This window comes from Trachypithecus francoisi, unplaced genomic scaffold, assembly GCF_009764315.1.
Source record: "Trachypithecus francoisi isolate TF-2019V2 unplaced genomic scaffold, Tfra_2.0 Lachesis_group21, whole genome shotgun sequence".
NCBI lineage: Eukaryota > Metazoa > Chordata > Mammalia > Primates > Cercopithecidae > Trachypithecus > Trachypithecus francoisi.
The window spans coordinates 32120180-32137686 of NW_022681467.1; the positions used below are offsets into that span (position 1 = coordinate 32120180).

At 47.1% G+C, this 17507-nt stretch overlaps 1 long non-coding RNA gene across 2 annotated transcripts in view; it reads right to left on the reverse strand.

Moving 5' to 3' along the window:
* The window catches only part of LOC117068733, an 89172-nt gene that overhangs the window by 66911 nt on the left and 4754 nt on the right, over window positions 1–17507 (reverse strand). The gene's annotated exons all lie outside the window — the stretch shown is intronic.

Genomic DNA, 17507 nt, shown 5'->3' on the forward strand with positions numbered 1-17507 from the left:
TCCTGGCTAACACAGTGAAACCCCGTCTCTACTAAAAAATACAAAAAAACTAGACGGGGCCGGGCGCGGTGGCTCAAGCCTGTAATCCCAGCACTTTGGGAGGCCGAGACGGGCGGATCACGAGGTCAGGAGATCGAGACCATCCTGGCTAACGCGGTGAAACCCCGTCTCTACTAAAAATACAAAAACTAGCCGGGCCAGGTGGCTGGCGCCTGTAGTCCCAGCTACTCGGGAGGCTGAGGCAGGAGAATGGCGTAAACCCGGGAGGCGGAGCTTGCAGTGAGCTGAGATCCGCCACTGCACTCCAGCCTGGGCGACAGCCAGACTCCGTCTCAAAAAAAAAAAAAAAAAAAAAAAAAAAAAAAAAAACTAGACGGGCGAGGTGAAGGGTGCCTGTAGTCCCAGCTACTCGGGAGGCTGAGGCAGGAGAATGGCGTAAACCGGGAGGCGGAGCTTGCAGTGAGCCGAGATTCCGCCACTGCACTCCAGCCTGGGCGACAGAGCGAGACTCCGTCTCAAAAAAAAAAAAAAAAAAAAATTCACCAGGTGTGGTGGTGGGCGCCTGTAATCCCAGCTACTCGGGAGGCTGAGGCTGGAGAATCACTTGAACCCTGGGAGCCTGAGGTGGCAATGAGCCAAAATCGCACCACTGCACGCCAGCCTGGGAGACAGAGCAAGACTCTGTCTCAAAAAAAAAAAAAAAAAAAAAAAGCCTTGCATGTTAGTGCACGCCTGTAGTCCTAGCTACTTGGAAGGCTGAGGCAGGAGAATCCCTTGAACCTGGGAGGTTGATGCCGCAGTGAGCGGTGATTGCACCCCTCAACTTCCAGACTGGGCAACAGAGACTGTGTCAAAACTAAAAATAATTTTTTTTTTTTTTTTTTGCAGTGAGCCAAGATCGCGCCACTGCACTCCAGCTCTGACAGCAGAGTAAGATTCCATCTCAAAAAAAGAAAAAAAAAAAAGAAAACCCATATAATGTGCCCACTCTATTGGCATAATAAAATTAGTTTTGGCAAATGTTCCTTTATGCCCCTCTTTAAATCAAGCCATTCTCCCACCCCTCACCCCAGGAAACCACTGATTTACTTTCTATAAATTTCTTTGGCTTTTCTAAAATTTTATATGAATGGGTCATACAATATTTATTTATTTATTTTTATTTTTTTTTTTGAGACGGAGTCTCGCTCTGTCCCCCTGGCTGGAGTGCAGTGCCACGATCTCGGCTCACTGCAAGCTCCGCCTCCCGGGTTCACGCCATTCTCTTGCCTCAGCCTCCCGAGTAGCTGGGACTACAGGCGCCCACCACCGCGCCCGGCTAATTTTTTGTATTTTTAGTAGAGACGGGGTTTCACCGTGGTCTCGATCTCCTGACCTTGTGATCCGCCCGCCTCGGCCTCCCAAAGTGCTGGGATTACAGGCGTGAGCCACCGCGCCCGGCCACAATATTTATTATTTTGTGTCTGGCTTCTTTCACTTAGCATATTTGTGAGATTGGCCTATGTTATTGTGTGCAAATATAGTTTTGATTGCCGAGAAATATTCCACTGTATAGACAGAATACAACCGATTTACCCTTTTACCGGTTGATAAACATTTGGGTTGCTTATAGTTTGGGGCTATTATGAATAAGGTTATTATGAATATTCATATACAAATATTTTGCGTGGACATATGCTTTGTCCTCAACCAAAAAGGACAGATTTCTCTTTGGTGCTTCCTGCTATTCCATGTAAAATGTAAATATTCTCTGTCAATTTGACTTACTACAGAAACTAGTCTTTCTCATATAAAATACAGACACACAGCCGGCGTGGTGGCTCACACCTGTAATCCCAGCACTTTGGGAGGCTGAGGCGGGTGGATCACCTGAGGTCAGGAGTTCAAGACCAGCCTGGCCAACATAGTGAAACCCTGACTCTACCAAAAATACAAAATTAGCTGGGTATGGTGGCGCATGCCTGTAATCCCAGCTACTTGGGAGGCTGAGGCAGGAGAACTGCTTGAACCCGGGAGGCAGAGGTTGTGGTAAGCCGACATCATGCCATTGCACTCCAGCCTGGGCAACAAGTGTGAATCACTCACACACTTTTTTTTTTCGCTCTGCCATCCAAGCTGGAGTACAGTGGCACAATCTCGGCTCACTGCAATCTCCACATCCCAGGCTCAAGTGATTCTCCTGCTCAGCCTCCAAAGTAGCTAGGATTACAGGCACCCACCACCATGCCCGGCTACATACACACTGATTTGTGAAATACATCAGACCGACCAGGCGCGGTGGCTCATGCCTGTAATCCCAGCACTTTGGGAGGCTAAGGTGGGTAGGTTGCTTGAGCTCAGGAGTTTGAGACAATCCTGGGCAACATGGTGAAACCTCATCTCTACAAAAAATACAATTTGCCAGGCATGGTACAATGCGCTGTTGTCCCAGCTACTCAGGAAGTGGAGGCGGGAGACAGAAGTTGCAGTGAGCTGAGATTGAGTCACTGCGCTCCAGCCTAAGCGACAGAGTGAAACCCTGTCTCAAAAAATAAATTTTTAAAAACAAACGCATCAGATAATTACAGAAGTCATCAAATGTGACTAGTGAAGGTGCTGTAACTTTCCCTACTGCTTGCCAAGTCACCGGCAGGGCATGGCAGGAGTATTTTGTTGCTTATCTCTCATGACAGCCTCAGGAAGAGACAGTGCTGCTACCCACTTTCCAGATGGGAAGTTAGGCTCAGGGAAGGTGGGGGAATGACCCAAGGTGCACCCACCTCAGGGCTCGCCGAAGTCAAGATACATCCCAGGGCAGAGGCTCCACCACTGACTTACTGTGAGTTCTGCCTGGGCCTCAGTTTGATAATTCCCTCAGAATCACAAATCTGTCATACTCTTCTGGAAAAGTCCTGACTTCAAATATTCTGCTCCTGACAGGTGTGATGGCTCCTACCTGTAATCCTAGCTCCTCAGGAGGCTGAGGCACGAGGATCACTTGAGCTCAGGAGTTCAAGACCAGCCTGGACAACATAGGAAGACTCATCTCAAAAAAAAAAAAAAAAAAATTTATTCTCCCACAATCATCAAAATGTCCAGGAAATGCCAACAATAGTCCCAGCTACTCATGAGGCTGAGGCGGAAGGATTGCTTGAGCCCAGGAGGTGGAGGTTGCAGTGAGCCTTGATTGCGCCACTGCACTCCAGCCTGGGTGACAGAGTCAGACCCTGTCTTTAAATAAATAAATAAATAAAATATTTCACCCAACCACAGTAGAAAGTTGGAACAAGAAAGCCAGCATGAAATTAGCCGGGTGTGGTGGTACACACCTGTAATCCCAGCTATTTGGGAGGTTGAGGCGAAAATCTCTTAAACCCGGGAGATAGAGGTTGCAGTGAGCTGAGATCGCACCACTGCACTCCAGCCTGGGTGACACAGTGAGACCCTGTCTAAAAAAAAAAGAAAAAGCCAGCATGGAAAGCCAGGTGGGAAGTTTTCTTATCTAACTGCCTCATATCCCTCTTACTAAATTACTCTGGGCTTAACCAAGGAAGACAGTTAGAGCCTGACCCTTGAGGGGCCAAAGAAACAAAGACAACAAAAGCAGCCGTTAAATGGCTCTGCGGGAAGCAGAGGGAGAGAAGTGTTTTTGCTCCAGAGAGGAAAGGGGAGAGGGAAGGAGGGCTGGGAAATGCACAGAAGAGGAGACCAGAGTCAGGAGCTGGATAGTGACAGGAGGCTGCGTACTGGTGGGCCAAGTCAAACCCTGCAAAGCCAGGGCCTAGAAGATGCCCAAGGATGGAGAACATGGAAACTGATCTCTGCGTTTTTGTCAAGTGTGCCTTTCCTCTCATCCTCCAGCACTAAAGGGCTCAATTCACTTGTGTTACCAAGGTTTGGTGACTGCAGAGTCTAAGGCGAGCCTGGCAGAGATGAAGGGGAAAGACTGAACTGTGGAAACTATCAACTTAGCCCATTTTGTGCTTCTATGACAGAATACCTGAGACTGGTAACTAATAATGAAGAGAAGTTTATTTGACTCACAGTTCTGGAGGGTGGGAAGTCCAAGATCAAGGAACTACATCTGATGAGGGCCTTCTTGCTGCCTCATCACATGGTGGAAGGCCTCACATGGTGAGAGAGTACACAGGAGAGAAGGCAAGAGAATGCTGAACGCAACATTTTACCAGGAATCCACTCCTGTGGTAACAGCATTAATCCATTCATGAGGGCAGAGCCTCTTAGAGGTCCCATCTCTCAACACTATTGCATTGGGGATTAAGTTTACAACACATGAACTTCGCTCATGGGGCACATTCAAGCCACAGCAACTACACAGCACCAGGGTATGCTGCAGGCAAGCAGGCCCCAGAGGCCAAGATGATGTAGAGTGGGAACTTCTAGAATCTACAGGCATCTGGGGAAGGGCTGAGGACTTCCTCAGAGTACGGAATAAAATTTCAGCTTGTCTTATCAAGATCCAGGGCAGGAAGACCAAACTGACAAAGATCACTTAGATGAATCCAAAATGAATGAGGATATAGGAGGTGGAGAAATACCAGAGGTCACACCTTCAGGGACAGGGTAGTTGGGACGGGCATAAAAGTATGGACTCGGGAGTCAAGATTGTCTGGGTCTAAGATAGTATTTCCTACTAAAGCAGGATATTTTATAATTTTAAAAAGGTCATTCCATCAAAAAGAGGTAACGTTTTAAACATATATGGAAACAGCAGAGCACCAAAATACAGGAAGCAAAGGCTGACAAATGAAGGGAGGAAACAACAGTCAGTTGGACTTCAACTCCCACTTTCAATAATGGATAGCACAAGTAGGCAGAAGATCAACAGGAAACAGAAGACTTGAACACATGACAACACTACCAACCACCCAGACCTAACACCGATCTACAGAACACTGCACCCTACACCACCTAGACCTAACGCCCATCTACAGAACACCGCACCCTACAACCACAGAATACAGGTTCTTTCTTCTTTTTCCATTTTTTTGAGATGGGATCTTGCTCTGTCAACCAGGCTGGAGTGGAGAAGTGTGATCACAATTCCCTGCAGACTCAAATTCCCAGGTTCAGGTTATCTCCCACCTCAGCCTCCCAAGTAGCTTGGAGTATAAGCATGTCCCATTCCAGCTAATTTTTTTATTTTTTGTAGAGATGGGGTCTATGTTGCCCAGGTTGGTCTCGAACTTCTGGACTAAAGGGATCCTCCCACCTGAGGCTCCCAAAGTGCCGGGATTACAGGCATAAGCCACGGTACCAGGGCCACATTATTCTTAAGTGAACATGGAACATTCTCCAGGAAAGACCATATGCTAGGTCATAAAACAAACCTCAATTAATTTAAAAGGATTCAAATAATACAAAGTGTGTTCTGTGAGGACACTATAATGAAATTAGAAATTTGGGAAACATGGGAAACTCACAAATACGTGAAACGTGGAAATTAAACAACATACTCTAAATAATGAATGATTCAAAGAAGAAATCCAAAAGGGAATTAGAAAATATTATGACATGAATAAAAAGGCTTAAAATTTATGAAATGTAGCTAAAGCAGTGCTTGAAGGAAAATTCACAACTATCAATGCCTTTTTATTCCTTTGAGACAGTGTCTTGCTTTATTGCCCACACTGGCGTGCAGTCATGCAGTCGGGGCTTACTGCAGCCTCACACCCCTGGGCTCAAACAATCCTCCCACCTCAGCCTCTGGAACGGCTGAAACTACAGGCGCAAGCCACCACACTTGGCTTAATTTTTTTATTTTTTGTAGGGACGCGGTCTTGTTACATTGCCCAGGCTGGTCTCAAACACCTGAGCTCAACTGATCCTCACCTCAGCCTCCCAAAGTGCTGGTATAACAGGATGAGCCACCATGCCTGGCCATACACGCTTTTTTTTTTCTTCTTTAATTTTTATTTATTTGAGACGGAGTCTTGCTCTGTCACCCAGGCTGGAGTGCAATGGTACGATCTCGGCTCACTGCAACCTCTGCCTCTCAGGTTTAAGCAATGCTCCTGCCTCAGCCTCCCTAGTAGCTGGGATTACAGGCGCCTGCCACCAGGCCTGGGTAATTTTCTATTTTTAGAAGCGCAGTTTCACCATGTTGGCCAGGCTGGTCTTGAACTCCTGACCTCAGGTGATCCGCCCACCCCGGCCTCCCAAAATGCTGGGATTACAGGCATGAGCCACCGCACTCGGCCCATAAGTGCCTTTTTTTTTTTTTTTTTAAATGAAGATTATAAAGGCCGGGCACGGTGGCTCAAGCCTGTAATCCCAGCACTTTGGGAGGCCGAGACGGGCGGATCACGACGTCAGGAGATCGAGACCATCCTGGCTAACACGGTGAAACCCCGTCTCTACTAAAAACTACAAAAAGCTAGCCGGGCGACGTGGCAGCGCCTGTAGTCCCAGCTACTTGGGAGGCTGAGGCAGGAGAATGGCTTAAACCCGGGAGGCGGAGCTTGCAGTGAGCTGAGATCCGGCCACAGCACTCCAGCCTGGGTGACAGAGCGAGACTCCGTCTCAAAAAAAATAAAAATAAAAATAAATAAATAAATAAATAAATGAAGATTATAGGCCAGGTGCAGTGGCTCACGCCTGTAATCCCAGCACTCTGGGAGGCCAAGGCGGGGGGCGGTGGGGATCACGAGGTCAGGTGACTGAGACCATCCTGGCTAACACGGTGAAACCTCGTCTCTACTAAAAATACAAAAAATTAGCCGGCGGCCGGGCGCAGTGGCTCACGCCTGTAATCCCAGCACTTCGGGAGGCCGAGATGGGCAGATCACGAGGTCAAGAGATCGAGACCATCCTGGCTAACACGATGAAACCCCGTCTCTACTAAAAATACAAAAAAAAATTAGCCGGGCGTGGCGGCAGGCGCCTGTAGTCCCAGCTGCTCAGGAGGCTGAGGCAGGAGAATGGCTGGAACCCGGGAGGCGGAGCTTGCAGTGAGCCGAGATCGCGCCACTGCACTCCAGCCTGGGCGACAGAGCAAGACTCTGTCTTAAATAAATAAATAAATAAATAAATAAAGTAAATCAATAATCTAACCTTCCACTTTAAGATACCAGAAAAGCCGGGCGCAGTGGCTCACGCCTGTAATCCCAGCACTTTGGGAGGCCGAGGCAGGCGGGCCATGAGGTCAGGAGATTGAGACCATCCTGGCTAACACGGTGAAACCCCGTCTCTACTAAAAATGCAAAAAATTAGCCTGGCGTGGCGGCGGGCGCCTACTGTAGTCCCAGCTACTTGGGAGGCTGAGGCAGGAGAATGGCAGGAACCCGGGAGGCGGAGCTTGCAGTGAGCCGAGATCGTGCCACTGCACTCCAGACTGGGCGACTGAGCAAGATTCTGTCTCAAAAAAAAAAGATACCAGAAAAATTAGAAAAGAAGAGCAAACTAAATTTAAAGTAAGCAAAACACAAGAGGAAAAGCAACAAATGCTGGGGCAGAAATGAATAAAACAGACAACAGAAAACAATAGAGAAAATTAATAAAACCAAAAGTTGGTTCTTTGAAAAAAGTCAAAACAACTGACAAACCTTCAGCTAGACTGATCAAGAAAAAAAGAATAAAGACTTGAAATTACTAGAGTCAGAAATGGAGAAGATAATATGACCACTAACCTTTCAGGAATAAAATCCTACCTCCTCCAATGACCAGTTTTATAACCTCAGGTGTTACTTAGCCCCTCTGTGCCTCCCTTTTCTCTATTTTTTTTTTTTTTTGAGACGGAGTCTCACACTGTCGCCCAGGCTGGAGTGTAGTGGCACAATCTCAGCTCACTGCCACCACAACCTCCGCCTCCTGCGTTGACACCATTCTCCTGCGTCAGCCTCCCAAAGTAGCTGGGACTACAGGGACCCACCACCACGCCTGGCTAATTTTTTGTATTTTTAGTAGAGACAGGGTTTCACCATGTTAGCCAGGATGGTCTCGATCTCCTGACCTTGTGATCCACCCGCCTCGGCCTCCCAAAGTGCTGGGATTACAGGCGTGAGCCACCGCGCCCGGCCCTTTTCTCTATTCTTTAATCCCAACACTTTGGGAGGCCGAGGCAGGTGGATCACTTGAGCACAGGAGTTCAAGAGTAGCCTGGGCAACATGGCAAAACCATGTCTCTACTAAAAATTCAAAAATCAGCTAGTTGTGGTGGCGGGCGCCTGTAATCTCACCTACTCGGAAGGCTGAGCCATGAGAATCGCAGGAACCTGGGAGGCGGATGTTGCAGTGAGCAGAGATCGCGTCACAGTGAGACACGGTGTCAAAGAAAAAGAAAACAGAAAAAAAAGCAGTGGACTCCTAGATCCTACGAAGGCTGCAACCCAGACCCTGCCAAGAGATCAGAAATTTATTTTCCAAAGAATACAGAAGGTCCTGGACTGATGGACACCAGGCACAGGAGAGGGAGAAGACAGCAACAACAGAAGGGTTATACAGTAAGTAATATACTCAGTGTTGAGGATGTCCAGACCCTTAGTCTTCTTCCACTCAGCTTGGGAACACCGTCAGCAAGGCACAGAGCTCACTCAGGCCTTCATGCCCCACTCAGCTCCCAGGGACCCAGACCTTCCAGTACAATGGAAAAATGAGACTATCAGGGCACAGCTGTCATCAAAGAAATTCTAAGCCAGGCACACTGGCTCATACCTGTAATCCCAACATTTTGGGAGGCCAAGGCAGGCCAGGAGTTTGAAATCAGGCTGGGCAACATGGTGGAACCCCATCTCTACTAAAAAATACAAAAATTGGTCAGGTGCAGTGGCTCACACCTGTAATCCCAACACTTTGGGAGGCTGAGGTGGGTGGATCACCTGAGGTCAAGAGTTCAAGACCAACCTTGACAACATGGTAAAACACTGTCTCTACTAAAAACTCTAAAAATTAGCAGGTGTAGGCGGGCATCTATTGTCGCAGCTACTCAGGACGCTCAGGCAGGAAAATCACTTGGACCTGGGAAGCAGAAGTTGCAGTGAGCCGAGATTGCACCACTGTACTCCAGCCTATGCAAGAGCAAAACTCTGTCTCAAAGAAACACACACACAAACAAAAAACAGCCTGGACAACATCATGAAACCCCAGCTCTACAAAAAATTTTAAAAATTAGCTGGGTATAACGACGCACACCTATAGTCCCAGCTCCTCAGGAAGCTGAGGCAGAAGGATCCCTTGAGCCTGGGAGCTCAAGTTTACAATAAGCTATGACTGTGCCACTGAACTCTAGCCTGGGTGACAGAGCCAGAAGACTCTGTTTCCTTAAAAAAAAAAAAAAAAACCAGGCACAGGCACAGTGGCTTACACCTATAATCCCAGATCACTTGAGGCCAGGAGTTTGAGACCAGTCTGGGCAATACAGCAAAACCCCATTTTTATTAAAAATAAATAAATAAAAAGAAAAAAATTCGGCCAGACGCGGTGGCTCATGCCTGTAATCCTAGCACTTTGGGAGGCTGAGGCAGGCAGATCACCTGAGGTGGAGAGTTCAAGACCAGCCTGACCAACATGGAGAAACCCCATCTCTACTAAAAATACAAAATTAGCTGGGCACATGCCTGTAATCCCAGCCACTCAGGAGGCTGAGGCAGGAGAATTGTTTGAACCCGGGAGGCGGAGGTTGCGGTGAGCTGAGATCCTGCCATTGCACTCCAGCCTAGGCAACATGAGCAAAAACTCCAGTCTCAAAAAAAAAAAAAAAAAAAAAGAAAAGAAAAAATTCAGAGAGATAAAAAGGAGAAGAGGGGTTACCAGCAGCTTCAGGGAGGAGAGAATAAGGAGTCACTACTTAATGGGTTCAGGGTTTCCGTTTGAGAAGATGAAAAAGTACTGGAGATGGATGGCAGGTGGTTGTATAACATATGAATGTACTTAATGTCACCTGAAAATGGTTAAAATGACAAATTTAACGTATGTCCATTTTACCATAACAAAAGAAAAATCCAGGCCGGGCGCGGTGGCTCAAGCCTGTAATCCCAGCACTTTGGGAGGCCGAGACGGGCGGATCACGACGTCAGGAGATCGAGACCATCCTGGCGAACATGGTGAAACCCCGTCTCTACTAAAAATACAAAAACTAGCCGGGCGACGTGGCGGGCGCCTGTAGTCCCAGCTACTCGGGAGGCTGAGGCAGGAGAATGGCGTAAACCCGGGAGGCGGAGCTTGCAGTGAGCTGAGATCCGGCCACTGCACTCCAGCCTGGGCGACAGAGCGAGACTCCGCCTCAAGAAAAAAAAAAAAACAAACAAAAGAAAAATCTGAAAAACATTATTTCCAACCTAAACTTCTACCATACATTGCTGATGGGAATGCAAATGCTGAGAGTTTCTCCTACAGACAGGCTCATACTCATGTGAAATGATATATGTGCAAAGTTACTGCAGCACTGACAGTGATAACAATTCCGGCATCAAAATCCAAATGACAATTAACAAGAGAATCATCAGACAGAAGCGGGATAGCCACGTAAGGGCATAGGGACAACTGCTGAAAAAAATGAGGAGGCTCTTCATGTAGCGACAGAGAAAGGTCTCCAAGACATGCTGCTAAGTGAAAAAGTCAAGGTAAAGAACACAGTACATAAACTGCCCTTCACTTAATGATCCTTTCCAAGTTTTATTTTAGGCTCGGCGTGCCTGTAATCCCAACACTTTGGGAGGCCGAGGTGGGCGGATCACTTGAGGTCAGGAGTTCCAGACTAGCCTGGCCAACAGGGTGAAACCACATCTCTACTAAAAATACAAAAATTAGCTGGCGGTGGTAGCCTGCGCCTGTAATCCCAGCTACTCTGGAGGCTGAGGCAGGAGAATCACTTAAACCGGGAGGCAGAGGCTTTGAGTCGAGATCATGCCACTATACTCCAGCCTGGGCAACAGAGCAAGACTTCGTCTCAAAAAAAAAGTAAGTTTTATTTTAGTGTCAAAATCACGGTATGTAGATACGACTGTATGAAAGAAGAAAAAAAAAATCAGAATAAAAGACAAGAAATTCCAATTTCCAAAGGGCCAGAAGAAACAAGTTATAACTAGATATTCTAAAAGGTTATGGCTTATCTTTGACAACATACTCATCCTAATGAAGACAGATCCAGGTTTCATGGGACCCGAACCTTCTACAATTTTTGGAGCCCCCATTTAGAAAAAGAATGTAAAATTAAATATACAAAATCTGGCACAAACGTGAATGTTTATTCAAAATGAGAAAAGGAAAATAAATTATAGCAGATTATAAATTTTTAAAAGTTGACAAATATCACATCACAAAATCCAGATAGATAACATAGTATTTTAATTATTTGAATGCCTGGAACATTTCTTTTTTTCCTTTTTTATTTTTTTTTTGAGACAGAGTCTTGCTCTGTCGCCCAGGTTGGCGTGCCAGTGGCATGATCTCAGCTCACTGCAGCCTCCGCCTCCCAGGTTCAAGCAATTCTCATGCCTCAGCCTCCCGAGTAGCTGGGACTACAGGCGTGTGCCACCACGCTCAGCTAATTTTTGTATTTTTAGTAGAGATGGAGTTTTCCCAAGTTGTGATCTGCCCGCCTCAGTCTCCCAAAATGAGGTGTGAGCCATGATGCCTGGCCTTCCTACTTCTGGGGGAAGATTTTTTATTGTCCTTCATATGACAGTGGTTTTACACTATCATTTTATATCAAGAAAATAAAGAAAACTCAAGCATTTCTTCTCAAGTAACTTCCTGGTAGAATAAAACTCCCTCCCCTTCTTTTTTGGAGACAGGGTTTTGCTCTGTTGCCCAGGCTTGAGTGTAGTGGCATAATCATGGCTCACTGCAGCCTTGATCTCTTGGGCTCAAACAATTCTCCTGCCATCACAAGGTCAGGAGATCAAGACCATCCTGGCCAACATGGTGAAACCCCGTCTCTACTAAAAGACAAAAAATTAGCCAGGTGTGGTGGAGCACACCTGTAGTCCAAGCTACTCAGGAAGCTGAGGCAGAGGAATCTCTTGAACCTGGGAGACGGAGGCTGCAGTGAGCTGAAATCGTGCCACTGCACTCCAGCTTCGTGATACAGCAAGACTCCGTCTCAAAAAAAAAAAAAAACAATTCTCCTGCCTCAGCCTCCTGAGTAGCTGGGACCACAGGTGGGCACCATCATGCCTGGCTAATTTTTTTTTTTTTTTTGAGATGGCGTCTAGCTTTGTAGCCCAGGCTGGAATGCAGTCGCGCAATCTCGGTTCACTACAAACTCCGCCTCCCAGATTCAAGTGATTCTCCTGCCTCAGCCTCCCAAGTAGCTGAGATTACAGGCGCCTGCCAACATGCCCAGCTAACTATTATATTTTTAGGGGGTTTCACTGTGTTGGCCAGGCTAGTCTCAAACTCCTGACCTCATGATCCACCCGCCTCGGCCTCCCAAAGTGCTGGGATTACAAGCATGAGCCACCATGCCTGACCTTTTTTTTTTTTTCTTTTGAGACGTAGTTTTTGCTCTTGTCGCCCAGGCTGGAGTGCAATGGCGTGATCTCAGCTCACTGCAACCTCCACCTCCCAGGTTCAAAGTGACTCTCCTGCCTCAGCCTCCCGAGTAGCTGGGAGTACAGGCACCCGCCACCACGCTCAGCTAATTTTTGTATTTTTAGTAGAGATGGAGTTTCACCATGTTGGCCAGGATGGTCTCGATCTCCTGACCTCGTGATCCACCTGCCTTGGCCTCCCAAAGTGCTGGGATTACAGGCGTAAGCCACCACGCCCGGCCTATGCCTGGCTAATTTTTACATTTTTTTATAGAGACGGGGTTTCACCATGTTGCCCAGGCTGATCAAAATCCAAACTCCTGGGCTCAAGTGATCTTCCTGCCTCAGACTTTTTTTGGATCTGGCCAAGGGTTGAGTTTGGAATACGTTTACTTTGGGTTTATCTATTTATGTGGTTTGCAGTTCCATGGGCACTTCAAATATAGATAACTGTCCTGATATAGGAAAGGCTGCCATGGCACAAAGTTGCAGGAGCAGAGGTGGGATCATGATATATAGGTGTCCTATAAGTCTGTACCAGAAGTACATGAGTAAAGTAAGACAAACGAGGTTTAAAATGATCATAGTTAGAAGCTAGTCTATGGAAAATTCTTTCAATCATTAAAACTATAAAAATGGAAATGGAGGCCAGGCACTATGGGAGGCTGAGGTGGACAGATCACCTGAGGTCAGGAGTTCAAGACCAGCCTGGCCAACACGGTGAAACCCTATCTCTACTAAAATTACAAAACTTAGCAGGGTGTGGTGGCACACGCCTGTAGTCCCAGCTACTCGGGAGACTGAGGCAGGAGAATTGCTTGAACCTGGGAGGCAGAGATTGCAGTGAGCCAAGATTGTACCACTGCGCTCCAGCCTGGGTAACAGAGCGAGCTTCCATCTAGAAAAACAACAACAACAACAAAAAACGTTGTCTTAACTGATTATGATTACAATTAAAATTTCTGAATTTTGTAAATTTTATAAAAACATGACTCCTCCCAGGGCTTTGGAAGAGAATATGGGCAACTAGGATCCTTAAAGGGCACACTTCATTTGCTTCACGGGAGATACCCGTTTTCACTACAGAAATGTCGGCCTTCCCAAGCCAAAATCTGTCTTTTCTTTTTTTTTTTTTTTTTTTTTTTTTTTTGAGACGGAGCTCGCTCTGCCGCCCAGGCTGGAGTGCTGTGGCCGGGTCTCAGCTCACTGCAAGCTCCGCCTCCCGGGTTCACGCCATTCTCCTGCCTCAGCCTCCCAAGTAGCTGGGACTACAGGCGCCCGCCACCTCGCCCGGCTAATTTTTTTGTATTTTTTTTTTTTAGTAGAGACGGGGTTTCACCGTGTTAGCCAGGATGGTCTCGATCTCCTGACCTCGTGATCCGCCCGTCTCGGCCTCCCAAAGTGCTGGGATTACAGGCTTGAGCCACTGCGCCCGGCCGCCCAAAATCTGTCTTTTCATCCTCTAAAGTAGTAGTATCAATGTAGCTCTCCTTGGGTTATACCATGAAAAATAATGTTTAAGAACTCAACACCTTGGAAAAGCCATGAAGAAGGGAAAGATAAGGCTGGGTGCAGTGGTCATACCTGTAATCTCAGCACTTTGGGAGGCCGAGGTGGGTGGATCACTTGAAGTCAGGAGTTCAAGACCACCCTGGCCAACATGGTGAAACCCCCCCATCTCTACTAAAAATACAAGAATGAGCTGGACGTGGTGGCAGGCACCTGTAATCCCAACTACTTGGGAGGCTGAGGCAGGAGAATTGCTTGAACACAGGAGGCAGAGGCTGCAGTGCGCTGAGATTGTGCCACTGCACTCTAGCCTGGGTGATAGAGTGAGACTCCATCTCAAAAAAAAAAAAGAAAAAGGAAAGATAAGAAACGGTGGCTGGGTGCAGTGGCTCACGCCTGTAATCCCAGCACTTTGGGAAGCTGAGGTGGGCGGATCATGAGGTCAGGAGTTCAATACCAACCTGGCCAAGATGGTGAAACCTCATCTCTACTAAAGATACAAAAAAGAAAGAAAGAAATGTTGGCAGTTCAGAAAATCAGACAAAAATTAAAAATTAAAAAACTGTAAGGATTCTTGGCCGGGCGCGGTGGCTCAAGCCTGTAATCCCAGCACTTTGGGAGGCCGAGACGGGCGGATCACGAGGTCAGGAGATCGAGACCATCCTGGCTAACATGGTGAAACCCCGTCTCTACTAAAAATACAAAAATTAGCCGGGCGACATGGCGGGCGCCTGTAGTCCCAGCTGCTTGGGAGGCTGAGGCAGGAGAATGGCGTAAACCCAGGAGGCGGAGCTTGCAGTGAGCTGAGACCCGGCCACTGCACTCCAGCCTGGGCGGCAGAGCAAGACTCGTCTCAAAAAAAAAAAAAAAAAAAAAAAAAAAAAAAAGGATTCTTACTGCACAGTGCAACCCAAAATACATTCCAGATGCAGCAAAGGGTTAAATGTTAAACAAGCCATTGGGAAACAAAATCAAAAAGAAAACATCAGGTATTCTCTCTGAGACTCAATGCAATGGGTATCGTCACAAAGACTTACATTTGACCAAGTGAAAATTTTAAACCCCAAAATTAAAAAACACTTTAGAAAAATTTAAGGCAAACAATAATCTTAGAGAAAAGGAAAACTACTTGGAGCAAATATGACAAACCAGGGTTGAGAATCCTTACCATAGCTCAGCACTGTGGCTCAGGCCTGTAATCCCAGCACTTTGGGAGGCTGAGGCAGGAGGCTCACTTGAGCCCAGGAGGTCAAGGCTGCAGTGACTGCATTCCATCCTAGGTGACAGAGCTCTTGCCCTGTCTCAAAAATGAAAAAAGAAACAAACAAACAAACAAAAAGAACCCTTACTAGTATAATAGAGCTTGTAAATCAGAAAGAAATCACTATGACCGCAAAAGATATGGAAATGGGCCGGGCGCGGTGGCTCAAGCCTGTAATCCCAGCACTTTGGGAGGCCGAGACGGGTGGATCACGAGGTCAGGAGATCGAGACCATCCTGGCTAACACGGTGAAACCCCGTCTCTACTAAAAATACAAAAACTAGCTGGGCGAGGTGGCGGGCGCCTGTAGTCCCAGCTACTCGGGAGGCTGAGGCAGGAGAATGGCGTAAACCCGGGAGGCGGAGCTTGCAGTGAGCTGAGATCCGGCCACTGCACTCCAGTCCGGGAGACAGAGCGAGACTCCGCCTCAAAAAAAAAAAAAAAAAAAGATATGGAAATGATTCACAGTGACCAGTGTCCAGTCATTCTGAAATTGTAAGGTGTTCAATCTCACTAATAAAAAATGCAGATTAAAAACCTAGGCTACAGGAGAATGGCGTGAACCCAGGAGGCAGAGCTTGCAGTGAGCCGAGATAGCACCACTGCACTCCAGCCTGGGCGAAAGGGCTAGACTCCGTCTCAAAAAACAAAAGAGAAAAAAAAAAAAACCTAGGCTAGTCCTCACCCATCAAATGAGGAAAGATTAATTAACACAAAATTGCTAACACTTGCTGTGGCTGCGGACTGGGTAAGACAAGCTCACCAACAACACAATTGCCGGCACGTGAGCACTTTGGTGATCTGCTTTCACAATATCTACCCATACTGTCGGTCCCAGTAATTCCACTTCAGAGAATCTAGTTCAGGAAATTCTCACAACTGCAGAGATGTTTATGTAGAAAGTATTAAATACAGACCTATTGAAAATTGAGGCAAAATAAAAAAGAGAGAGCAACAGGGAAGACAGTATCTCTCAGGACCTGTGTGGACATCTACATGCACTTATCTGATGGTGGAAAAGAAAGAATATACACCTAATTGTCATCACTGCTAATGCTGAAGGGAGGGCTCAGGGGAGGGGGTCTTCGCTTTTTCTTTGTGTGCCTCTCAAAGGTTTAACTTCCCATTCTGAACATGGTGTATTTGCTCTTGTAATTTAAACGATATTCCGAGAGGTAAGAAAATTCCCACATATAAAAAGGATGAAACCATGCAAATGAAATCTGATCCCCTTCCATCCTATAGCCCTGACCCTAGTAAAAAGAATGAAGAAAATACGCTCATTAAGCTCCCTGGCCACACAATGGCCAACTCAGACCTGCTGATTTCTACTGCTCTGATTAGGGATGCCATACCTAGCTGTTTCCGGGTCCGAGCACAGACTCCCAGTCTTCCAATGAAGCCCAGGTGTCAATGAGCAGTAATATTTCATAAGGAATCTTTTCTGAACTGTAGGTCTCAAGAGTGGGACCTATACTCAGTACACTATGCTGTAAACAGATGTGCTGTTATCCAGGTTTTCTTGCTCCATTTCTAGAGCACAGGCAGAGTAATTTAGGATTTTTTTTTTTTCCCTGAGATGCAGTTTCACTCTTATTGCCCAGGCTAGAGTGCAATGGCACGATCTCGGCTCACTGCAACCTCCGCCTCCAAGGTTCAAGCGATTCTCCTGCCTCAGACTCCTGAGTAGCTGGGATTACAGGCACACGCCACCACGCCCAGCTAATTTTGTATTTTTAGTAGAGATGAGGTTTCTCCATGTTGGTCAGGCTGGTCTTGAACTCCCCACCTCGGGTGATCTGCCCACCTTGGCCTCCCAAAGTGCTAAGATTATAGGCATGAGCCACCACGCCTGGCCAATTTTTGAGACAGGGTCTCACTCTTTCACGCAGGCTGGAGCACAGTGGCACAATTATCCCTCACTGCAGCCTCAGCCTCCTGGGCTCAAGCCTTCCTCCACCTCAGCCTCCCAAGTAGCTGGGACTACAGGTATTTGCCACCATGCCCAGCTGATTATTTTTTGTTGAGACGGGGTCTTGCCATGTTGCTCAGGCTGGCCTCAAACTCCTGGGTTCAAGAGACCTTCCCGCCTCGGCCTCCTGAAGTGTTGGGATTACAGGCATGAGCCATCAGACCTAGCCAGATAGTTTTTGTTTGCTTTGAGACAGAGTCTTGCTGTCGCCCAGGCTGGAGTGTAGTGGCATGATGTCAGTTCACTGCAACCTCTGCCTCCCAGGTTCAAGCAATTCTCCCGCCTTAGCCTCCCC